At 40.9% G+C, this 18,129-nt stretch overlaps 1 protein-coding gene and 1 long non-coding RNA gene across 3 annotated transcripts in view; one reads left to right on the top strand and one right to left on the bottom strand.

Annotated features, from left to right (window-relative positions):
• Positions 1-18,129, top strand: part of LOC121671295 (vesicle-associated membrane protein 2-like) — a 51,788-nt gene that overhangs the window by 3,452 nt on the left and 30,207 nt on the right. The gene's annotated exons all lie outside the window — the stretch shown is intronic.
• The window catches only part of LOC121671296, a 50,518-nt gene continuing 44,594 nt past the window's right edge, over positions 12,206-18,129 (bottom strand). The window contains exon 4 of the long non-coding RNA XR_006018469.1: positions 12,206-12,526. This is a non-coding gene — a long non-coding RNA (uncharacterized LOC121671296). The remainder of the gene's footprint in view (positions 12,527-18,129) is intronic.

The following is an 18,129-nucleotide window of genomic DNA, read 5'->3' as shown; positions in this document are numbered from 1 at the left end:
ATCCACTGCTTTCAGGGAGTTTAGTGGCTTACAAAAGTGCATACAGCTAGTGCATGTCCTAGGAAAGTACAACAAGCATGAAATGGAGGGGTACACTTTCTAAGTGGTGCAGCTGTTCCATGCTGTAAGTGTCTGTGTTCCCTTAGAAGTATGTTCCACAAGAGCATTGTGCAGGGAGATGTGAGTCCACTGGAGCTCTCAGGATTTTATACCTGGTGGCCTGCTGCCTCAGACCCAGACAAGCCAAGGCCAGGATTGACATTTGCTGACATTCTTCCTCCTCCCTGCAGTCAGCCAGAGGGACTGATGGTCTGAGACTCTTGTAGTACTTGTTTCCCGCAACCAGGGCTGTGCAGGAGTGGGTCGGTCTTCTCATTTAAGGGATGTAATGGAGCTTGTAGTGAAAATAACCAGGCTGTTCTCAGAGGAGCAGGGCTGTGTACATGAGAAGAGGATGCTGAGAAGTAGAAAACACCCCATTTTCAGCATAGTTCTACGCTGACTCGTTTGCTGGTTCTAAGGCTCACAGCTCTTAGTAAGGGCGTTAGGACTAAGAGCTGCTGTTTCATCTGCTGCCTGGAGACATCACCAGAGGGATATACGTGTTTCATTCATTGTTTGCTTCCCTCGACTTGCTCTCTTGTGGCATTCTGCACAGATCAGCTTCATGTAATGTGGTATAAATAAATGCTTCCAGCTCACATGAAGTGTTATTCCTCATACACTCAACTTGCCATTTGAAGAAAGGGTGGCCCAAGTAGGTAATGAATCTTTTGGATATTTGGGTGATGAGTATTTGAAAGTGTAGAGATCAAACTGCATGGTGTCTTGAGGGCCTCAGCTAAGAACGTAATCTCAGAAAGGGAGCTACTGGGAATGATATATGACAAGTACAGACAAAGATTATGTGTCCTAATAAACATTCTTCCAAAAAGGCTAATATGAAGTAGATGAAACCCAAATGCATTTAGTTTGGTGGTCCCTTTCCCTGTCTCTTAGCTCTCATTCATTCTGCTGTGCATCAGCCATAACTTGTTCCAGTTGACTTCCAGGCATTTTGCACAGGTAGCTCCAGCTGTGGAGTGACTCACAGGACACTGAGGGTGGCTGCAGTCGAAGATGAATTGGTCTGGCAAAGGAACATTTCTCCTTTTTTAGGAGCTATTTACATAATTAATGTCTTCCTGAAGAATCAGTGATTAGGCTGTGGAGCACCAGGCAAAGCCATGTTTGTGTGCACGTGTGTACAGAATGTTCCTGGGTGGGGGGATGAACAGGCAGGGCTGAGGAGAGGAGAGCAATGTATTCACTGTTCTCTCTCTCCTTGCACGGCTCCTCTGCCACCATTGGTAGGATGCAGAACACATGGAAGCTGCTCCCTGACAGCTTTAGCCAAATGTTTACAGTTCCGGAAGGAGCAGCACAGACACGAATAAGTTCAGATTGACCAAACTGTTTGTTTTAAGCAATTACAACTCAGAGACAGAATATTCTCTCTCCTACATCATTCAGCACTCTCTGCTGTCATTATTCATAGCGATTACCTGCAATTAACTGGCCTGGGTTTCTTTAATGGTGCAATTCCTTTTTTTTCCTGGTGTCTGTGGTTGAGCACTCTAAACCCTTTTCCATTATTCAGTGAAGAACCATCAAATGATTGCAAGGTAGGGTTTTTTTAACTGTTCAGCTACAACAACCTTATGTTTTTTCAGTGTAAATTAGTAAGTAACTCATTGAAATAGAACTGCCTGTACCTTTGCAAGTGTTTTGTTGGTTCTGTACTGGGTGATATAATTAGAATGGAAGTTCCTGACCAAATGATCTGAATTACGTGATCCAGTTCCTTGACCTTTTTGGATGAAAAATTTAATAAGAAAAATAAAAGTATTTATATTTCGGAATAAATGAGAGAAAAATTGAATTTTTCAGGTGTTTTAACTTATACCTGGACTCAGTATCACAGCATCAAAAGAGAACTCTTCTGGAAAATAGAGATTCTCCTATTATTACCTTTTAGAAGAAAAACCCCATAATGTTTCAGGATTTGTGCTTTGTTCAGTTATTTGTTGGGGTTTTTTTAAAGTACATTCTCATCTATTGCAGTGCACTTTCAGTGTAAACCAGTAAATGTATTGGAATGGTTTCCAGTGTGTGGTCACTGCCTGTTTGGAAGCACCAGAGAGCTGAAAGTTTGTGTTTGTGAGGAGACTATGCTGTGAACTTCACTGGAGGTTTCATTATTTTGAAACCTGTCGATACCACACAATTGCAACAGCCTTTGCAAGTAGCTGGAGACAGAAACAGAACTGCTGGGTGGTAGGAACACCCCAGAGACTGTGATGGGTCCTGTCTCATCAAATGATCTCCATGTGCTGGAGTCTGACAAGGCAAGCAAGTGTCCATAGAGTTTCCAAAACTCCTTATGTGATCTGGAAAAGAGTTGAAGAGAAGAAATACACAGTGATAAGTGTTGTATTGAACTCTTCTTAGTGCTTGATCTGGATAGGTGCTGATTTTCTTTTAAAATGCTTACACAAGGTCCAGATGGGAATTTATATATTGAAATTTTAAATTTTTAATTGGTCATTGAAATTTGAAAAGTGAGCAGTATTAAAAGTGAAGTCATTGTAGCAAAAAGGTTTTTCCTACTTCCTATTCTGGACAATGTGTTGTTACAAAATTATCAAAAGATATCTTTGCATTCTAGGAAATGAAGTTGCAAAATTTGGGTTGAAATAACTTCTTGAAGGACTGCAGTGCCTGTCTTCAGGAGAGATGTTTTGAAAATTGTTGTGGGAGATAATAAAAGATCTGACTGGATGGTGTTCTGAGCAAGCCCATCTAATGGGCTCTGCTTTGAACAGATGGTTGCACTAGATGATCTCCAGAGGTTGCTTCCAACCTCAGTGCTTCTCTGATTCTGTTTGAAAAGGTCAGTCAAAATTGAATATGTTCGAGTTAATTAAACTAACATTTGGCTGTTTCCCAAACATTCAAGATCTTGATGTTTCATCCAGATAACTTGGTAGCACTTTGATTTTCAACCCATTGGCAGTGGATGCCACAGAAATACCTCTAAAAGAATGGGAAAACATATGGTATTCAGGAAGGGAATGCAGGAGCTTGGAAAAATGCAGATCACTGGAATGCATTATTAAATTTGGCTTGAATGCAAAAGTTCGTGTTCCTCCCACAGAGAACAAAACCCAGGTTCTCTGCAAGTGAGCTTTCTCATCTTTCATCTTCAGTGCAATCTTCTCTAGCTTGGTGTCAGCTCCCAGCTCTCTACACCATGTCTCACAAGACCTTGATAGTCTGGAAAAAGCCATTGTGCTGTTCCCCTGTAAATGCTGCCTCAGTAGTGCAGAGTGATCAATTTAATAAAACCGTATGTGCTTATATCCAGTTAGAGCATTCAGATCTGTAACAGAGGAGATGGAAATCTCACTGCCACATGCAGCACACAGCAGGAGTCGCCCTTAGCAGACAAGGAGTGGTGTGCTGGCCGAGGCAGGAGTTGTGACCCACTGCTACAGAGCTGTGGCTTTAGCAGCTGGGTTTGTAACTTCTGGAAATGGTGAGTTTAATCCCTGGCTTGTCTACCAGCTGGTGGCTGTTGGAGTGGCACGAAGGGCTGTGTGTGTCAGCACATGGCTGAGGAGGTGGATCCCTGTCTGTGGAGCTGTGCAGGAGCTCTGTGGGCACACTCTGCAGAGCAGGCTCTTTATACCCGTGCTGGCCACCTCTTGTTTCTGGGTGTCAGAAGCAGGGTGAATCCCTAGCCCGGCACCTTCCCTGCCTCTCCAGATCTCCTTCCTCATACTAGATTTCATGTACCTCTGGAGGAGAGGTGAGGAGTGAGTTTTCCCAGTGAGCCATGCAAACTGCATTTCTTGCTGGAATCGATCTCTGAACCTTCACAGTGAGTGATCCACCCAAAGTACTCAGCTTTGCTGAAGTATGGAGCCTGTGTAAGAGCAGGTGTGCATCCATGAGGGAAAGGTCTTGGGAACTGGCTCCCTAGGCTTCTCAGCATCTCCCCAGCACACACAGAAAGTCAGGGGTGCTGGCTCTAGGAGGTGGGGGTGTTGTACTCGTTGCCTTTTTAGAACTGAGGTCCCAGATCATGCAATGTCAGCATTTTAGAGATATAAGGATCCTGATAAAGCTTTTCTAGAAACTATGAAAATCATTAATTATCCCGAAACCCACTTGTTATCTGCTTCAGGAGGTTAATGGTTAGAAATTGCATTTGTTCATTTGAATTCACATACAAAAATAGCTCATCTTTATCATGCTAGTGACTGACCCTGTGCAGGGCCTTAATTACAGTGTGCTGCAGTAAGGCAAAGGGCACTGCTGCTTGAAAGGATAAACCTGGTCTGCTGGCACCCACCACCTAATGTATGGGCTAGTGTTTTGTACTTTATTTTGGAGTTTAGAGGGGAATTCTAAGCCTATACATTCCTTACTGCTGTCAGTGATCCTGAACAACATTAAAAAGAAGAGACAAAACTCTCTCACCCCCTCTCTCCCCCTCACTCTTTTAGGCTGACTTGTGGGAAGGCTTTCTGAACTGCAGCTAGGTTTCCTGATAGCTGTGACAGAGAATGGTTCCCCCTTCTCTTTCCTTCACAAATCTCCAGTAGTATCCACTTCCAGCGTGTGCACAGAAACAATACCTGCACCCAGCAGCTGTCACCCGTGGTGACAATTCAGATGGGGAAAGGGGAAGGGAAGCAAAGGAATAAAGAGCTTTAATCAATGGCACCAAAACCATCACAAGTGCACTGAGTAACAAAACAGTCCTTCCAGAAGGCTTTGGGTACTGGGTTGTTTCCTGCACTTCAAAAGGTGACTGGGATTTGATGATGACTTCCAGCCCATCAGCTCACCCAAGGATATGAAGGCAGAATTCACTGAGCTGGTGTCAGCGCTGCGGTTGAGAGCCTTTCTGCTGATTGGGATCTGGGGACAGCTCAGCTTGGGAGTGGGTACTGCCAGGATGAATCAGCAGATATCTTCCTGGAAGCAATTGACAGTCTGGATATCCCAAGTGTTTAGCAGAGATCCCACCAGGCTATAAAAGTCTGCTTGTGAAATGCTTGACTTCTTCTTTCCAGCAGGGAGCTGTACAGTCATTCCCTGACAGCTGAGATACTGTCTCCCACACATATGAAGATCAAACAGTGACATTTTTCAGCAACTTTGTTTACTAGATGATATAAATACAAAAATATTTCAAGTCACTTAACACCTTGATGCTTTTTTCTTTGCATTGAACATTTTAGGGAGACAGGGGAGAGGGAGTGGAAAGGCAGAATATGCTCCACATGTCTTGGCATGTTGACAGGAGCCACATTTTTCATCTCAGTCTCTACTGCTTCATGTACATGAAGCAACATGGTCTCTTGTATTTCATCCTTGTAACTGATACGTGGCTTCAGCAGCAGCAGCGTTAAAGCAAAGACCTTTCCATCAGCATGTTCATTGCCCTTGTAGTGACAATCAGTTTTATGCACTTGACTCTAGGGGAGAATGAGCAGATTTGATTAAGTTCTGTGCAGACCGAGATGTCTTAGCATTAGGATGATCTCCTAACAGAAATCACAGCTGACAGGTGCTTTTCTTGTTTAACCCCCACCTGGCAAAGCCAGTTATGCACTATGCAAGTTGGTATTTTTTTTGTTGCTGACTCCCAGGCAGCTGTTTGCTCAAGAGCTCCTTCACCACCACAGCTTTAGAAATAAAGCCTGTTCAATCCTGATCTGCCTCTCCCAGCCCTTCCTCTTTCATGAGCAGCCTGGATGGTGAAACTCATCATGCAGAAAGGAGGCACTTAGAGAAAAACATAACAGTTAGAGTCAAACACTATATATTTGGGCAGAAGAAAGAACAACTCAGAATGTTTGTGTCTAAGAATCAAGAGAGGGCCTGCACCTTGGAGAAGGAAACAAGAAACCCACAGAGCAGAGTTCCTCTCTAGAATACCCTTGTTCCTGTGTGCTGCCGGTGAACAAGGGGTACCAGGATTTCTGAGTAACTTGCTGTAGTCTTGGAGGAATCTGTAGGTCTTGTATCAAGTGAAAGAACTCCAGAAATCATACATTTGGTTGCACTGAATGAGTGCTAGTACTTAAGTCCCTTAGAAGATTAAGTGCTATGTAGCAAGGGGACAGGGGTCCAGAGGGGTCCTATCTGTGTAGGAAGTTAAATCCAAAGTCCTCAGAGGCAACATGGCTACTGACTCTGGATCAGGCTCAGCTCAGAGCTAAATCATTCTGTGCAAGGTACTTTCACTCTGAGATGCTGCAGTAGCATTGCATAACGTGAAGGGAAACGTTCAAAAAAGTAGCAAAGAGTAGTTCAGAAGGTAACTCCCAATGAATTAAGCATTACTTACTTTGCTGAGTGAACATGAAAAATCCCCAAATATTGCAAAATATTAAACATTCAACAAAACCTAAATAGTGACTAGCCAAATGTTCATTTAATTTAAAACGTCACCTTTTTTTTTTTTCTTTCTTTCTTTTTTTTCTTTTTTTCTTTTTTGTTTTTGTACTTTGGTGGTGGTGCTTGTCTCTGGGTCTGTTCTAGTACTTCTTGTCTATTTACAGCAAAGGCAGCTGTTTCCTCAAAGCGGAGCAGAGTATGTGTGCTTCACTGTTTGGATACATGTAACCATTTGTAAAACTCATCTACTGGGAAGGACTTTTCTCAATGGCTTACGTTTATTTCTGTTATCTTTGTTTTGCTTTGAAATTGATTGTGCAGGTTGCTGATGGGATTTTGCGTGTAAATGACAAGGGAAGGTACTTCATAAAGATTGCATCCTCTCTTTAAAAAAATTATCATCTAGGATTTAGGCTGCAAAATGAGAATCTCTTCTTATTTGGAAGGCATGGGGAAGTATTGTGAGTAACAGAGAGGAGGTAGCAGCTTGATGAGTATATGGAGGAGACAAATCTAGGTGTTTATTCTTGCAGGCTGCTACTCCAAGGCAGCTTTCAGTCTCTTGACAGCACAGACACAGAGAATCCCCGTGGCCAGGTGCCTTGGGCGGTGACTCACACGCTGAACACCCTTCTCTGTTGTGTCACGGGTCCCTGCAGATGGTCTGTCTCAAAACCTGCCTTCTCCTGCCACTTCCCTGCTGAATGGGACTTGTCTGTCTGTATTTGAGACTTTTCCCTTCCTGAGGTGGCTTGATTACAGGTTGATTATAGATTCATCAACCAGCAAGCATCAATGACAGCTCCCAGCCTGTGGAAATGGCCTTCCTTTGAATTTCTGCTGGGTTGGTAGCATGCATTTTGGGAGTAGCAACAGAAGCATATCCAACAGCCTGTCAGTGGTGACAGGAGACAGGATTGCAGTAATTCCTTTGTGTTGTCAGGTAAACAAAGGGAATCCCTCTGCTCTGAGCTACAGTTTCCTTTAATTTGGTCAAAGTAGAATAATCTGCATTTATTCTTCTTGGTTATTCTTTGAGGGAATAAACTAGGCAAACTCTGCTCATTCTTTCATCACAGAACAGACTGGATGTAGGCTGGGGTCAGAAGAAAATTAATTTAGAATATGTGAGGAATTGAGGTGAGGGCCTTGACTCTTTCTTATGGAACATTCGAATTTCTGAAAAGCCTTTGCATTTTCTGTTCTTCCAAGCTCCAACCTGGTAAATCCTTTTCTGGGGAGCAGCACAGAAAACTGAGAATTGTCATGATGGACAAGACTTCTTTTACTTTAACCTCACATCTCAAATGAGAGCATCATAGGTGCCTCAGCATTTGTACAAGGCATGTGGGAGATGGTGTGACCTTTCATCAGGCCTAACAGCACAATTCTGTCTCAGAATGGAGACTTGAAATTTTAAGCAAAGCTTTATTTCTCTCCAAACTTCTTTAATTATATATTACAGGTACTGTATATAACCAAAGCAGGGATCTTCTTGAGAAGCCTTTGCTTTTCCAGAATGTGGTTTATTTTGTATTTCCAAGGACAACAGATTTTACACAGCACTTGCTCTTGGGCATGTCCAGATAAAGGCTCAGGATGTGTAGCTCAGAGATCAAAAAGACAAGTTGACCTGACAAGGATTAGGAGAGAAGATGTTAACACTCCACAAGAAGTGTGAGATTTTAGGTGAGAAGGTGTTCAGCATAGGAACAAAACCTCTGCCCAGGAGCATGCAGATGTTGTTTTCAAATTGCTGATGTTTATGACAGTTGCTTTGTGTAAATGTAAAGAAAGCGCAATTTAGAAGTTTCCATGATACTGTGCAAGAGCTATTTTACATATGAGCATTATGATTTCAAGCATGTTCTGTTTGACAATTCAGTGTTTTGTTCTGTCTTTAGAAATAAAGCCCTGAGAGGCTGGTTGTTTTTCTATGTGTGTGCCTTAGATGGGTTGTTTTGGGATAGGCAATTTGTTTTGTTTATTGTTTAGAATATCTAAAATGGAGAAGTTGCTTGACAAATTTAAATGCTGGAATTCAACATCTTGTTTTTGGGGCCTCATCTGCAGTCCACTGGATTGGCTCTTGTCCCAGTTTGGGTATCTGTCTTTGAAGAGTACTTGTTTCTTGTCAGGAGTACTTTGCTTTGCACAGGATGTGCTGCTGGTGCTCATCCTCTCTATGTGGAGGTATCATTTGTAGCAAGTTTAATTGCAACAAACCAGGAACAATTATTCTGTGTCTACAGCATCAGAGAAATTGAGAATATATTTCATAGAAGGACAGTGGGTGGCTACTGACTGCACAGGAACTGGCCCTGTTCATAAAAGAAGAAGGTCACAGGCTGTATAATATTGTACTAGGTAGAAGAGGATGCATCCAGCATCTTTCTCTTTCCTTCTTGTCCCCAGTCTGTAATATACATGTAAGTAAAGCAAATTGATTCTTGGAATACTGGCAACCTCAGCACTGTGCAGATTTACACAATATGAACACTGACAAATGAACCAAAGAAGAATTAAAATCTTCTTGGAAAACTAAGGCAAATATAGCCGTATAGAATATATTTTATGGATTATTTTCCCTCAGAACGAACAACTGCCAATGGGAATTAAGAGAGTAGAGCATCCTGGTTTATGCTGAGTAGCATAGATGAGTAAAAATGATTTATGTAGTTCTCCTGTGTGCTAATGATTGTCTCAGAGCTTTAATGAATGTCTTCCCTTTGCTGATGTCCTTCAAAAGTATCTCGCAGAACTGAGTTAGTGTGGGATTGTGTCTCCATCGCAATGCTCCAGAAATCAAGGTTTTGAAAGATGTTAGGACTCTGGTCCTCTTCCTGAATGTTTGTTCTCCCAAAGTGCTGGGATAAAACCCAGCCTACAAGAATCCTTACCCACTGTTTGGCTGGGAACGTGGCTTCGGGGTGGTGGCTTCTGCAGTTCATTTTCCGCCCTGCAAGTGTGCTGGTGTTTGTGATACACATGATATTGAGTACCAGAGAAGTGGTGAGCGAAATAGGGGAGCAACACATTTTAATAACATGACACTGGGATAAGGAAAGATGTTCTGGTCCAGTGAGATACATGTAAAGGGTGTTACTGTGGTAAATCATAATCATCTCTGCCCTGCTCCTTGTTTTGCCTTTCCTCACCTTTGATCTATGACTGACCTTTGAATATCTTTGCTTTCCTGTAATTACTTCGCCTCACAAAACCTTCTGGTGGAGTGAATTTGCTCCAGCAGTGTGTGCACAATGTGTGTCTTTTAGATTTTTCATCAGAGGCCACATCTTGTGTCATCAGGAATAAACTTGCCTGGCTTGGTTCTAATTTGAAATTCGATTTCTTAAGTGTTCATAAAATTAAAAAAAAAAAAAGAAAAAAAGGCAGGAAAAAAAAGCATTTTGCTGTGACATCTGAATGGAACAGAGTCTGTGTACTGGGGAACATACCTTCTGACTAGAAAAGATCTTTGAAGAGAGAAAATAAATTTCCTATGGAAAGATCAAAGCATATGAATTTAATGGATTATGACAAGGTAAAAAAATACCTGGAGAAAATAGTAAGTTCAAACAAAAGAGGGGAATAGGAAGGAGTGGGGCTTTTTGTTGGAGATAAAAGATAGTTAGATGGCTTGCTAAGTACTTGAGATTATATGTTGTAGCTAAAGGGTTATTAGTGGGAATAGGGACTTTTTTCCTGTCTGTTGCAGCCCCCACTTATGTGGTGTCAAGGTAGCCTTGGAGCTGCAGTCTTAAATTCCTGCTCTATTGCAGTGCTCTGTGCTGGTGACTACAGCCTAATGCACCTTGTACTGCAAACAGATCCCCTCAGACTGACAAGAGACTGATGTAACTGTAATAACTCTTAAAGTCACTTTAATAGTCTGAGTAGGTCCTGCTAGGGTCAAAAATATATGGAGCTTATCACAGAAAAAAAGGCAGAAACCCATATGGTGAGCTAGGAGATGTTCATGGGTGAAAAGCTCTGGAAAAAAACTTTTGTTCAGGTTATTGTTAGCAAAGATCATCTGCACTGCTGTAGGTGTCCATGGCCCTTCTTCACCCCCGCAGCGTTCGGTGTGTCACAGTCATACAGAAACAGGAAGCAACGCTGAGCAGCAAAGACAGATCCTCAAAGATCTCCCTCTCAGTGGCACGTCAGTGGGAATCGGACCTTTGAAATGCCTCAGGAAGCTGAGATCAAGTGACTTTGTCCAAGGCTGTGCTGGGCTTCTGTGGCAGAGCAGAAGCTGCACCTCAGTTCTCCCATTTAGACCCCCATCCTTCCCTGAGTCTCACCACAAAGGACAAGTCCCAAGGGTTTGTGCCAGTGCTTTACCTGAACGAGGAGGTTCACCTGCACTAACTACAAAGCACTGGATCTACTGAGAGATACTCAGCCACACAGAGCCATCTGTAGGTGTTGCTGCTTGCCCCTCAGGTTTATTGCTCCAAATGTTGGAGCAGTTGCATCTCCACAAACCTGCCGGTTGTTTCCTTTATTGACAGTCATGTCTAAACAACGTTTACTGCTTCTTAGCAACACCTGCTTGCCCTCTGTCTTGGGTCAGTTTCTCATTTGCCTTTTCAGTTTTTAAGAAACAACCTGCATCTCTCGTCTTTCTGTCTCCAGAAGTTTATTTTGATAAAGGCAGTAGATTTGTATAGTGACCGTAAGGAAGGAATGTTTATATCTGTGGGTCACCTCTGTAGGGACAATCTGATGGAGAGCTGAACAATACTGGGGTGCACTTCATCAGCACATCCCATTTAGTGCTTTGCCTGTGGACCATATGCTGTGGGAGGGGTGTTATTACTGGATGGGGTGAGAGAGAGATTAAGGCCCAGGTAAATCCTGGTCTCCCAGCCCTTGCTCCTCATTAATACTGCCTGTGCCTTGTGTGTGCTCCTCTGCTGTTCTAAGAAGTGGCTAAACTGATGTAAGATTTGTGTTGCTTCCAGCTCGCAGGCAACTTCAAATGAAATAAAATTAACTTAGTTAAAAATAAAATCGGAAGCCTTTCTTTTGGTTAGACAGTGTTACTTTAAACTAGAAATTTTTCCTTGTTTTAAAGCAAGAGCAACTGCAAGAGCAATCTCTCATCTATTCCTATGACAAGAAGGAATTACATAAAGGAATGGATCTCAGTGGGTGCGTAGTCCAGAAGGAATGGAGCAACATGAGTGCAAAATTCAGCTATTAATAGCAAAGCACTGCTATCTTCTATTCTCTTAAGATCTTGTTTAGTTTGGCAAAGTATAGACAAAACCCAAGAAGTTATGGGAAGTAGATGCAGCAACACTGGATTGGATAGAACAAATGGTTTTGATGAAAAGTATTGTTACTCTAGAAATGAGAAGATAAGATACCTTGAGCTGAATATTTGATATTCAGAGTTCTTGATAGTAGGATGCCAACAGAATTTCAAGCGAGTAATTGGACAGGAGTAATTGGACAGCTGCCACTGAGTGACTGAGGCGATATGTCAAGAACAGTTACAGTATTGAGGCTATTGCCAGCTCGCAGTATGAGACCATGCTGTTCCCACCTTTTCTAGAATGTTCTGTTATAGTCTTCTGTGTCATGAGAAAATTGTGCACTTTGTTATGTCTGGCACCACTTTAGGGTTTTTTGGTTGGGTTTTTGGTTTTTTTTTTTGCTTTTTGTATAACCATGTCATCTTAGTTCAGCAGCGAAGTTTAGATACCAGTCCTAAAATTTCAGTTTTCAACCTTTATTATACCATGGTGCACTTGTACAAAGCAGCAATCACAGTGGCAGCCTTTTGGCACACTGTTCCTGCCAGGCCCAGAGCAACTGGGCTGCTCTGTGTGGTAGAAAGGAGTGCTACTCCCAAAGGTGCAGTGACTCCTTCTCTTCCATCTCTTCCTGTTTTGCACAGCTCTATGTGGCTTTTCTTTTGTGTATTGTCAATTTTACCATCAATCATTTCCCTGGCAGTGTGGAGGGGTGGAAGATGACAGCATACACAACACTGCTGCCGGAGGGTTCCACTGTGGCAGGGTGCTGGCAACACAGGCAACTGGCCACATTGACTTCTTCTCTTTTCATAGTTGGGAAGAAAACATATGGGATTAGTAAGCAACAGAACCTCAGTTTTCATTAGAGAAAGGAAATAGAGTGATTCATTCTGAAACCATACGCTCCAAGGGAGGAAGATTTGAATTATTAACAGCATATCTAAACATGACGGGTGCTGACACCTTCATCTCTTATTTTTACTGCCATGGATTTTCTTCACATGCAGTGAGAGAATTTACACTACAGGAACTGTTAATGGTTTCACGCTTCCTACCCATTTTTAGCTGCCTAGTTTATGGAAAGCCATTACTAGGTGAGTCACTGCTTTCACAGGATTAGTGTGGCTGAGATAGAGCTTTGGGTGTTCCTTTAATTTCCATATTTGCTTGAAAGGAACATCAGATCCACATTAAAACTGTTAGTGTTTGGTATAACAGTAGAGTTCAGAGTCTCTGCTCTACTTGATCATGTACAAATATTGCAGGAGATGCTCCCTGTCCCTACAGCTAACAAGCTAAACAAACAAGAGGTGCTTATCTGCATTCTAGGTACTGTGAGTCAGGGTGTCTCATTGTTCAGAACTTGTGCCTAATTGGATGGGAATTAAGTAATTCCAAAGATTACAAACGAAGAAATACTGAGAATCTCACTGTAAATCTCACTATAAAGAACTAATTGCAGAAGCACATTTACTCTCTGGTTGATCTTGTTGAGAAGTAGACATTCACAAGTTCAAAAATGTAACATACAAGCCTGAGGGTGAGGGATTTCCCCTAATAATAAATGAACTGTTGGTTGAAATTTGGGCTGCCTGTATCATGAATGTAACAGGAGAAAATGCAGTGTGTAAAATACTCAAGCACTGAATAAGGGGCAGACGTCATAGCCAATACTCTTTGTAATAAAGAACTCAGAAATATTTGTTCAATTTAGACAACAAACTCAAGCAGGCAGTAACAGATGAAATTTAAAGGAAATCATGAATTGATTTTTTTAAGCTAATTTACTCTTCTGTAAACCTCTTAACTTGTCGCAAAAGGCTCATGTTACTTATCTTTACCCAATTACAAGCTCTTAAACATCTGTGTAGCTTTTTTTGCTATGGGTTTTGTGTCCTGGTCTGCCTCTAGAGCCTGTTTGTGTCAGTTATGTGTAGGTTTCTTAGTCAAGGAGTCCCCATCTCACAGCACAGCATATATAACATGTTGCACAACTGCCCACCTTCAGCTTCCACGTTTGCCTGGCTGGGAAGTCTGATGTGGCACTGAGTCAGTGTGGGCCTGCAGGTGGGTTAGCTTTGAACTGCTGTCCTAAAGAAATTCTCTTTGGGTGGATCTGCAGGTAAGAATGAAGTGAACCGTCACTAGTTCTCACTCTTTGTTTTCTACGGAAGAGTTTGTGGGGGGTGAAACTGGAGAAATGATGTTACAAGTAAGGTATTGCTCAGGATTCTTTTTCTCTCCACTATTTCTTTCCATTCTGTCAGCTTCTCTTTTTCCTCACACCAATTACTCTGACCTAAGAAATTGCAAAGCTCTTCCTAACAGTGCTTGAAGATTGGTATGTTTGCTGTGTAAGTTCTGAGGCAGATCTTCAGCTGCTACAAAGAGAAGTGACTCTGAAGCCCCAACCTTCTTTTCTTTCTAATTAAAGATCTCTTGTGTATGAGCTACCCACTTCTGTTTTCCCCAGGGATTTTAAAATGCTTAAAAGATTTTAAAAACTGAAGGAAGCAAGTACAATAGTGACTGATATGCATAAGGTTGGGAGACAGTAAGTTATCAGTGGCTCGTTAAATGCTAAGTTACAGAAACTAAACATCAATCATGTTAATCCATTGGTGTCTTTACATGTTTTCCTGTGTACCCCCAAGTGTATGATTTCGAAAGAGGTGTTAGAAAATTAATTCAAAATTAAATCCTTAAAACCTGTCATCAAACTGAGCATAAGAGTATGTACTTGCCTACATATTAACCAATAAATATTCTTTGGCTACTGTTTTACTGTGTGAGTCTGTAGTGGAAATGGAAGTCAATTGGCATTGACTTCTATAAGAAGATTCAAAATACTTGGTGTATTTAGAATTGAACTGTTCCATCATGCTTTTCCAGTAGGATTTTTTTTTTTAAAATGGAAATGTGTTTGGACTACATATTCAGTGGCCATACATCTGGATTTTCAGGCAAGTGTTTTAAATTTTCTTCTGAACTGAAATCAATACAAACATTTGTGGTGGATTCTTTACTTGTACCTTCAAAACAGCCCACACTTTTCACGTTGTTATTCCATTCAGGGCAGTTGAGTGACTGAATGCAGAAGAAAAGCAAAGCCACAACCTTCTTTGGAAGCTGAATGATTGCCTACTTATGTCTTATGCTGCTTCTCCATAAAATGAACAGTGTCCTCCACTGGAGAGCACACTGGCACGACTAAGGCGTAAAACTGAGTAACAAAGGCAGGAGCAGAGGCTAAAAAGAGATGCACGCAAGGCTTTTAAATGGTAGTGGCTTTGGCCAGCCTTTCCAAGGAAATACAGTTTGTGTGATTGCCTTTTTACCATTTTGCTAAACTTGATGGAGCGGTAAAGACCTCATAGATGCAAATCCTTAAAAGCTGTGGAAAATCAGTAGCAAGGTGGAGTTGAGGCCCCAGTTACTGTTGCCAGCTGAGGAGAAGCAGCTCAGGAGCCTTTTGTTGCTGTGGTTGGCTGTGTGCAGGGATGGTGGGACCTCACCACACCAACTGTGCTGATGCGCCCTGGAGGGGGAAAGGCTGGAGGAGAGCTGGTGAATGTGGCAGGAACTGGAAGTATTTCATGTTAGCAAGTCTTGAAAGATGGTAATGGAGGTAAGCTGGAGGTATTTTGGTGACCGGGGAGGGATGTAGCAATTTTGGATATGAAGGCTTTATTGGTTTAGTTCTGCATGGAACAGTTCATAACATAGCCTGCAAAGGCTGCTTTTTGCTGACAATTATAACATCATAAAGCAGGGAATAAATGGAGTAGTTCTGAATAGTGCTGATGTTTTAGACCAGTAGAAGGGATAAGGCTCAGTATCAGTAACAACTCCTGGGGGACCTTAACCACAAAAAAAGGCAGAAATGTATACAAAGTGAAGACGTATGATAATATATCGTGAGAGTTTGTTCTATAAATAAATAAGCCAGTAGATTGAGTATTTGTCCTGCTTTGATGCATTTCATTTCTAAGCAAACTAACGTACAAATGATAATAAAATGAAAATATTCTTTCCTTTTGGATATCGACTGTTGTCTCTAGTTGCACCAGAGGATATCTAAAGTGGTAAGATGGAGCTGTACCCCACTATTAAAATCCCCTTGGACATTGCCTGATACACTGTGGAGTTGTAACAGTAATATTTTACTGTAATTGCTTTCTTAAGGTGATGACAGGGTGCTGAAGTTGCTGTCACTTGTTCTGTATGAGTTAAACCAAAGATGTGTGATTCAGAGCTACTCACTGACAGAATGCTCTGAATTTACATGATTAGAAAGTTCTTCAGATTAAAAGCAATTCATCAAGGCATTTCTCACCAGGAAAACACCTGTGTCAGATGAGCCATTTTTCCTTTACAATGGTAGGACAGTAATATTACTGAATTCAAGCAAAATCTCTGAACTACCTGCACAAACCATCAGGTAGGGAGTAACATAATGTCTGTAATTAGTCCCAGATGTAAAACTCTGCATGTTTAAGATTGAAGGCCCAGTTGAAGTTCTTTCAAAACAAAACAAATCAACCAAAAAAATAACCAAACAAAAAACAAACCCCAACCCCAAAACAACAACAAAAATCCCAGTACAAAGCAGTACTGCAAACTTCTGAAAAAGAGTCCTTTTCAGACAATCAGGCCCTTCAAATCTCTTGAATCCCATGAAATGTTAGTCAAAATCTTAATAAGAAAAAATGTTTAACAAATGGTGTTAGAAGGTTCTTTATCGCTCTGGTATGGTTTAGGAAGGTTCTATATGGAAGTAAGCTGCAGGTTCTCTGGAAAGTTGCCATAGAATGTGGTTATGGGGTGTCAAGATATCAATAACCAGTTAGAAACTGTTCTTTTATGCTAGTTTGAAGCTTCTGGAAGTATTGCTATTAATCCACATAGGCACAGGGGTGCATCACATCTGGTGGCTGCTGGAATGCATGTGAATGCAACAAAATTATTGCAACTGTTCTAATATTTGTGAGGTCCTGATTCCTCAGGAAACTGACTGGAGGGAAACTGTGAATTTGGTGCAACTTTATCCAGAGAAGATTATAGCAGAGTACGAGAGGAGTAAGAAACTATTCAGTTGCTCCATTGATAAAAGAAGTTGGATCAAATTTTTTCATCATGTTTGCTCCCCTGTGTGAGCACAAAGTAAAACATAACTTGCTTTAACCCTGCTTGGTTGGATGATGTTGGTGAGACTGTGGTAATTATTGGTTCATTACTGGAAACTGAATGCTGTTCTTTTAACTCCTAACGGATTTGAGAATCTCTTAGTGTTTAGTGACTATATAAACAGTGTATGAGCAAAATAAAACCTTTAAAATTAGCAACAATCCAGAAGGTGAGATTGTTAACAGAATTGTTTTTTTCTGCAAGTTACAGATTACATTTCATTTACTTGAATAACCTGGATTTAGTGTGTGGAGAGATTAGCATAATCACCAAATATATACTTCATCTGAATTTCATTTAGCAGCCATTGATAAAAATCAAATTAATTCAGCTAGAAATTGATTTTTTTTTTCAAATGAACTGCAGCTTGGAACACAGACTAAGGCCAAAATGCATTAAATCCTGATTTATTGTGCTGTGTAGATATATTATTTCACAGTTTAGTTTTTTAAGGCATTACAAGTTTTTCGAATTATAGCAGGGACTAGTGTGTTGATGTTCAAGTTTTTAAAATTGAAATTTAGCCTTCAGTTAACCATTTAAATTGATAACCCACTAATCCTAGATCATTATGGTTTTGTTTGCTAGATTGGAGAATAATCTAATGTCTAACATCTCCCTGAGCTCTGATGGTTACTGGTTTTGAGATATACATGCACATATATTCATGCTTACATATTTGTGGAATTACTTCAGGTTCTTAAATAGCATAACTAAGTCTTGTGATAGTAACTTCTATGATTTTGAAGTGAATCAATACTTCACAGTTTTTTATTTAACTTTTCAATTCAGAATTGCCTATGAGAAGTCTGATCATCTAAATTTTTTTTTTTTAAAAATCATTTGAAAGTAATTTCTGAGAACTTCTGTTCAGTGGATTACTCATAAGATGTTGATGGTTTTTATTTAAAATCTCATGGAAAAAATGGAAATGTGGTCTGTTCATCTAGGCTGGACTAGTTCTGTAATTTTCTCCTCCATTTGAATGCTGGAATCTGACTTCAAAATCTATTTTCCCAGTAACACTGTAGTTTGTCTTTCTGATAATACTTGTTTCAGTTAAATAATTTAAATATTCATGGACAGCAGGTCACAGACTGCAAATGTCAAGATTTTTATGAGTATATTATTAAATTATTTTTAACAAGTTAGTTTTAATTAAGACTAGGGAATCGAATCAACCCAGTTATAAAGAGAATAGGCCTAGAACAGGTTAAAA

The sequence above is a fragment of the Corvus kubaryi genome, unplaced genomic scaffold (assembly GCF_017639235.1).
Source record: "Corvus kubaryi isolate FWS band 111438036 unplaced genomic scaffold, C.kubaryi_AGA036_p1.0 37397, whole genome shotgun sequence".
Taxonomy (NCBI): Eukaryota; Metazoa; Chordata; class Aves; order Passeriformes; family Corvidae; genus Corvus; species Corvus kubaryi.
This window is presented reverse-complemented; position numbering and strand designations above follow the sequence as displayed.